Below are 6,103 nucleotides of genomic sequence, written 5' to 3'. Positions count from 1 at the left end.
GGAAAATCACTAGACCATTCAGGTATGACCTAAATCAAATCCCTTATGATTATATAGTGGGAGTGAGAAATAGATTTAAGGGACTAGATCTGATAGACAGAGTTCCTGATGAACTATGGACAGAAGTTCATGACATTGTACAGAAGACAGGGATCAAGACCATCCCCAAGAAAAAGAAATGCAAAAAAGCCAAATGGCTGTCTGAGGAGGCCTTACAAATAGCTGTGAAAAGCAAAGGAGAAAAGGAAAGATATACCCATTTGAATGCAGGGTTCCAAAGAATAGAAAGGAGAGATAAGAAAGCCTTCCTCAGCGATTAGTGCAAAGAAATAGAGGAAAACAATAGAATGGGAAAGACCAGAGATCCCTTCAAGAAAATTAGAGATACCAAGGGAACATTTCATGCAAAGAGGGGTACAATAAAGGACAGAAATGGTATGGACCTAACAGAAGCAGAAGATATTAAGAAGAGGTGGCAAGAAGACACAGAAGAACTATACAAAAAACATCTTCATGACCCAGATAATCAGGATGGTGTGATCATCACCTAGAGCCAGACATCCTGGAATGTGATGTCAAGTGGGCCTTAGGAAGAATCACTACAAACAAAGCTAGTGGAGATGATGGAATTTCAGTGGAGCTATTTCAAATCCTGAAAGATGATGCTGTGAAAGTGCTGCACTCAATATGCCAGCACATTTGGAAAACTCAGCAGTGGCCACAGGACTGGAAAAGGGCAGTTTTCATTCCAATCCCAAAGAAGGCAATGACGAAAAATGCTCAAACTACTGCACAACTGCACCCATCTCACATACTAGTAAAACTATGCTCAAAAATTCTCCAAGCCAGGCTTCAGCAATACATGAACTGTGAACTTCCAGATGTTCAAGCTGGTTTTAGAAAAGGCAGAGGAACCAGAGATCAAATTGCCAACGTCCACTGGATCATTGAAAATGCAAGAGAGCTCCAGAAAAACATCTACTATTGCTTTATTGACTATGCCAAAGACTTTGACTGTGTGGATCACAACAAACTGTGGGAAATTCTTCAAGAGATGGGAATACCAGACCACCTGACCTGCCTCCTGAGAGATCTGTATGCAGGTCAAGAAGCAACAGTCAGAAACAAACATGAAACAACAGACTGGTTCCAAGTTGGGAAAGGAGTACGTCAAGGCTGTATATTGTCATCCTGTTTATTTAACTTATATGCAGAGTACATCACAAGAAATGCTGGACTGGATGAAGCACAAGCTGGAATCAAGATTGCTGGGAGAAATATCAATAACCTCACATATGCAGATAACACCACCTTTATGGCAGAAAGTGAGGAAGAACTAAGGAGCCTCTTGATGCAAGTGAAAGAGAAGAGTGGAAAAGTTGGCTTAAAGCTCAACATTCAGAAAACAAAGATCATGGCATCTGGTCCCACCACTTCATTGCAAATAGATGGGGAAACAGTGGAAACAGTGACTGACTTTATTTTTGGGGGCTCCAAAATCACTGCAGATGGTGACTGCAGCCATGAAATTAAAAGACACTTACTCCTTGGAAGGAAAGTTATGACCAACCTAGACAGCATATTAAAAAGCAGAGATATTACTTTGTCAACAAAGAATCTAGTCAAGGCTATGGTTTTTCCAGTAGTCATTTATGGATGTGAGAGGTGGACTATAAAGAAAGCTGAGCACCAAAGAACTGATGCTTTGAACCATGATGTTGGAGAAGACTCTTGAGAGTCCGTTGGACTGCAAGGAGATCCAACCAGTCCATCCTAAAGGAGATCAGTCCTGGGTGTTCATTGGAAGGACTGATGCTAAAGCTGAAACTCCAATACTTTGGCCACCTGATGCAAAGAACTGACTCATTTGAAAAGACCCTAATGCTGGGAGGGATTGAGGGCAGGAGGAGAAGGGATGACAGAGGATGAGATGGCTGGATGGCATCACTGACTCAATGGACTTAAGTATGGGTAAACTCTTGGAGTTGGTGATGGACAAGGGAGGCCTGGCGTGCTGCGGTTCATGGGGTCCCAAAGATTCGGACATGACTGAGTGACTGAACTGAATCAAAATCCATGTTATCAATACATGTTTAAAGGCATGGAAAAAACAGCATTGAAAGTACATAGAGATTATGATCACAGTTCTAAAACCTATGTATATCTATTTAATCATTATTATTACTTTATCTGTATATCTACCAACATGTCTATGTGAATAGGAAAAAAAAACACTAGAATAAAATACACATAAATGCTAACAGTTCTTTTACCTGTGGAGGATTATAGCTATACAGGATGCTTCTCCACCACCCAAGCCATTTTATCTTCAGACCTAGCCTATCTGTCACTGCTTCCAGAAAGCCTTTGCCAACCAAGATTAGGCCTCCTCCTCCCTGGTGGCTCAGATGGTAAAGAATCTGCCTGCAATGCAGGAAACCCGGGTTCAATACCTTGGTCAGGAAGATTCACCTGGAGAAGGGAATGGCAACGCTTTCGAGTATTCTTGCCTGGGAAATCCCATGGACAGAGGAGTCTAGTGGGCTACAGTTTATGGGGTCACAAAGAGTTGGACATGACTACATGACTAACATTTTTACTTTCAGTGCTTTGAGAGCACCTAATGGAGAAGGAAATGGGAGCCCACTCCAGTGTTCTTGCCTGGAGAATCCCAGGGACGGGGGAGCCTGGTGGGCTGCCGTCTATGGGGTCGCACAGAGTCGGGCACGACTGAAGCGACTTAGCAGCAGCAGCAGCAGCAATACACCCTTACAGCATAACACCAAATTGCTATCACTTGTATGCCTGACTATTTTTATTGTTCACTCTCTATTCCTTATGCTCACACACTGCCTCTTCATAGGAGACATTCAAAAAATCTGTAGAATAAATATATGCCAGAATTGTTTTACAATAAAAAAATGATGGTATCATATTGAAAATAAAGGGCTAGGAACAGAAGATATTCAGGTGAGAAGCTGAGAGACAAAAAACTATTATTGTAATAGTGAGTAAATTACATATGACAGTGAATTGACTATTTTGGACCCAGTGAAACAGATGTTGTGTTGTCTAGTATACTAGATTGGTGTAGACAGATACACCATGGCTTTTTTTTCTTGGTCTAAATCACTGCAATAACTGCCTCTGCTCTCCATTTTTTCTTTGCTCCTAGAGATATTGCCTATTCATCCAGCAGCTTCTGTCCTCCAAGTATGTCTTCTTGAGATTACCATCAGCTAAATATCGCATTGTCTTTGGACGATTTTCCTACATTGTAACTCCCCATCACATTTTCAGTGCTTTTCTAGTTCCAGACATGCTACAGACTGTTAATTCACCCTTGCCTTTGCCTTGCCCAAGGAAATTGAAAATAAACTTTAATTTCCTAGTCGAGGGATGTGAGTGCTTTGTGTAGTTCAGAGAAAAAAGAAAGATTATTATTCGATGGAATTAGGGAATATTAGAAGAGCTCCTTAAGTTAATGAAGTTACACAGTAATTGGTCATTTGTCCACATATTTGGACTTCATTCCAATGAGCAGAGGTTTTGTCAACATCTGAGGTCCATTTGATACCTGGCCTCAATCTGTCAGTCATTCCAGTAACCATATTCATAGAGTTCAGATCTGAATTCTGAGTTTCATCAAGAGTTTTCAAATGGCCTTGAAGATGCTACCGAAGCCATTCTTAGTTAGTTACCTCTCTGACTACATAAAAATGAAAGAAAAAATTTATTTGGGGCAAGTCAACAATCTCTGGAAGGATAATAAATGCTTTCAGAATTTCAGAAGCCCAAGCCTGAGCATCTGGGAGCAAAAGTGGATGGATAAGTCTTTACTGTTAAGTGTGAACGCCTGAAGGAATTTAACAGATGTCTTTGGAGTTGCTCAGTGAAGTACTAGAATGAGTCTAAGTGTGATGCTAAACTGACTGAAGAAGGCAGAACGAATTGTTATTTCTGAGAACACATTGACTTTCAGCAGTTTATTTTTTTGTTTTAGTTTCCATTCCCTCTTTGGGGAACTATTTTACTGTAAAAATATATAAACTAGCAAAAAATAGTCAACAAATATTTATTGTATATCTGCTATGTGATAAGAACTGGATTCCATATACTAAAAAGAAATGGCCCCCACATGCACACAGATATTTATGTATTTTATGCCTTTTTTACACCTATTTGCAATCATTTCTTGTATATAAATGTTTTATTTTCCCTAAACATTAGTATGTGTCACATTTTCCAGTGTTTCCCTATGGTTTTTATGGTCAACAACTTAATTCTGACAAGTGACTCTTACTCTTCTAAAGGACAAATTGCTGCCACAGTAAATGAGACCAAGGAGAAGGCTTTTGGCATATAGCATTTTTTTCTCCCATTGTAATTGTTTCCTGAAGTAAATCCTTGGAAATGAGATTCTTGCATCACTGAAAAATCATATATAATAGATGTATACTGCTCCATTTTGATGACACTGGAATTCATTGTAGCACTGCTTCTGGCTGAGTCTAGATACTGCTTCAGAATCTTTCTTAACACAATATTCCAAGCACTCTTTAACATTCAGCCTCAGTAACCAGCCCTGGAAAACAAATTTATGATTTTGATACATGCATCACACCAAAATATTACCTTGGAGATATGTCAGGGGGCAATGCCACTTTCATTTACTTTCCCTTCCTAGGAAACCAGCAGATTTCCCTTTAACTGACTCAATCTTCCCTGTAGTTCCTGTGGTCTTTCTTGTGTTTCTAAATATTAAATATCCCTCTCCCTGAACATGGTATTCCATCAGAGCTCAACATACCATGATGCAGACTGCCTTTCTAGATGCAGTGAATTTCTCCAGGGTTTAAACAAGAGCAGTAAATTTCCTTTAGCTAAACTGGCAGCCTTCCTGACAACTCAATGACCACCAGCAATGCGAAAGAAACCTCCCAGAGCAGTGAGAAAGAGGGCCTGACATCTTTGTTATTTAAGTTAGAGAAAACAACTTTAAACCAAGAGGCCACCAAGGGTCAGTATCAAGCTCCCTCCAGCCTGGCGCAGTCCATGACCTTCACATAGGAAGAGGCATGACTGGCTCTTGCAGTTACTTTTCCAGCAGTGTCAGGGCCTGGCCAATGCCCAGCTTCCTCTCCATCCACACCCAAAGCCTCTAGCACCCTAAAAGAAATCTTTAAGTACTGCTGTCTACTTCAGAATTTCTCCATGCTTTGCTTCTTTTCACTCCAAATTTTATTACTCATTTTTTATGATTTCCCTGGTGTGGGAGACATCTGTTACTTTGCTTTATCTAATCTCTCTCTCCTCTGGTTCATTGGATCACAGCCTCCTTGTGCACACACCTCCATTCATGGCATTGCTGCCGCTTCATTAGGCTTCTCTTGTTTATCGGTGGGACTGCCAATCCAGTTCCATGCTCATCTCTCTGAAATAATTAGTATATGGCTCATCCTCATCTCCCTGGCTGGAGAGATTGGTTCAAATGCAGGGCAAGAGACCCAAGACAGAGTAATAAGTCTCTTCCAGAGTTCTAAGTCTTCTGAACTCAAGGTCCTCTGTTTTTCTCCCAAGGTTGCTAGACTTGGTTACTATGAATTTGGAGGTGACTGTGGCCATGACCCTATGTCCTCAGCCACATGGTAGAAGCTCAGCCACAGCAGAAGAGAAGGAGGCCTGTCTACAGAGATGGGGGAATGGTCTATTGGCAAATGCAGAGCTCTGCATGTAGTACAGCCAAAGAAAAGGAACAGGTTCCAAGTGCCTCCTTTATCCCAATGCACTCAGAGCCTGTCCTTGCCCCAGCAAAAGAAGTGATGTTGGCATGACCACTCTGAGAAAGTACTAGGTCACTGGTATAGGTCACTAGGTCACTCCACTCCACTGGGTGGAGTAAAAGGAACATGGTCTGAGGTAGAGCCAGCTGGTCTTCTTGATATTTAAAATGCTGGCTTCTGTGTGGAGGTTCCTCAGAAAACTAAAAAGAGAACTACCATATGATCCAGCAATCCCACTCCTGGGCATATACCCAAACAAAACTATAATTCAAAAAGATATGTGCACCCTTATGTTTGTAATAGCACTACTCACAATAATC

The sequence above is a fragment of the Bos grunniens genome, chromosome 7 (assembly GCF_055505025.1).
Source record: "Bos grunniens cultivar Pamir isolate PY7600 chromosome 7, Bosgru_T2T1.0, whole genome shotgun sequence".
Lineage (NCBI taxonomy): Eukaryota > Metazoa > Chordata > Mammalia > Artiodactyla > Bovidae > Bos > Bos grunniens.
This window is presented reverse-complemented; position numbering follows the sequence as displayed.